General features: G+C 37.7%; 1 long non-coding RNA gene across 1 annotated transcript; it reads right to left on the reverse strand.

The window, feature by feature from the left end:
- Positions 1-429: 429 nt before the first annotated feature.
- LOC109943209 (uncharacterized) lies at positions 430-669 on the reverse strand. The gene is made up of 2 exons (XR_002265950.1): positions 583-669; positions 430-470 (listed from the first exon to the last, which is right to left on the reverse strand). It is a non-coding gene; the product is annotated as an uncharacterized lncRNA (long non-coding RNA).
- Between the last annotated feature and the right edge of the window lie 1,044 nt (positions 670-1,713).

Genomic DNA, 1,713 nt, shown 5'->3' on the forward strand with positions numbered 1-1,713 from the left:
AGTAGAATTGGGGGTTGTAATTTGTGACAAAGGCAGTGTGCCGGCCACCTTCATCCTTTGTGAGGACATATATTTTCGCCTCGAACTTTTTGTTTGTCTTCAGATATGCATGGTAAGATAGCACACAATTTCATTTCCAAAGGACTTGATAGAGAACCTTTTTGCGATTGAAAGGATTGGTCCAGTATCAAATCCCTCGGTTGGATCAGCTTTTATAGCACATAGTTCCTCATTTGTTTCACGTGCAACCTTGCAAACAAAGAAGTCAGTAATTAAAGTAAATGCTATCCTGAATAGGCACACACCACACAGTACACATTTGCAGTAATTGTATGAATCAAAAGTATAAGACAGGAAAGTACCACTCGGATTTTCTCCTCCTAGTCAGATATGCATGGTAAGATAGCACACAATATATCTGCATAGTAAGGAACAAGTTGTTCCCCACCAAGCTTCACAAACTCGTTGATCTGCACTTTAAACGATAGCCATAAGTCCAGCATTTTTGCAAATATTAAAACAACTTCTACAGTCTAAATTCTAGGTTTTACGATCACAGGAAAAACATGAAAGACAAATTACCCATGTGATAGACGTCAACCGAGTGAATTCATCAGTAGAGCCTGCCCTCCGAACGAGTATTTTAGCCATACGACCATAATCTACATTCTTTCCATATAAGGTATGATAATCAGCATTGAAAGCATAAAAGTGAAGACAATATTTAAGAGTTCATACAAAAATAAAAGGGTAATTGAAGGAATAGACAAATTACTCAGCATATTGAATAAACCTGCAGTGGTGGTGATAGAAAGGTTGTTGAGCGATCAATGGAAGTATAAAAAATTAATGCACTTGGAAAAAGGGAGGGATTGCCATCGAGAAAATCAGGAAGGAAACCAAGCATGTCAATATCAGGAACACTGTCTAACACTGTTATCCACCCCACCAAAAATTGTCTTACATAAGGATTCAGCACATTCATGCGCTCTCTCAAAAGCGGTATGAATTCTTCTATGCTAAAGAGCAAAAGCAAGATATGGGTCTAATCAGAAATCAGCATTGACATTTAAACAATTAAACAAGCAAGCCACTAATAAGGAAAAGGCAAATCATACACAGCATACCTGAACTGGTCACTCTTGGTTACGATATCCTAGTTGATATAGTTATATTATCAGGGATAATTAAGAAGAGAAACAAGGACAAGTTGTAGACATATGAGTACAGTCCAGGTGAATATACCTTGACAAGCCTGTCAAGAAGGTGAGCTGCACTTTGAACATTAGCATCGGAATCTGCAGAAAGCTTGCATAAAGCATCAAAAATTTTGTTGAAGTAGATGATGAAATCCCCTCTTACAACCTAAAGATAGAAATTCAATTAGTGTAAAGCAAACATACAATTTATGTTATATCACTGAACTAAATGATCACCTTTGCTATGTTGTATAGCGCTTCACAAGCATAGTAACGCACTCTGCTATCTTGGTCCAGGAAAGAATTAAGCACAGGAGGCACAATTTGCTGGAAGCACAAAGAGACAGAGTTTATTGTACAGTCAAATTGGCAAAACAGAATATAGTTCCATGCTAGAACTCCTTTGGTAACCCGCAGTGCTCAGGTTGGTGACAAGAACGAAGTTAACTGCAAACGCTTGATCATCTGAATACCCTGTCAACAAAAGGTAACCATTATATTTTTCCACCTGAAT

Source organism: Zea mays, chromosome 10, assembly GCF_902167145.1.
Source record: "Zea mays cultivar B73 chromosome 10, Zm-B73-REFERENCE-NAM-5.0, whole genome shotgun sequence".
Taxonomy (NCBI): Eukaryota; Viridiplantae; Streptophyta; class Magnoliopsida; order Poales; family Poaceae; genus Zea; species Zea mays.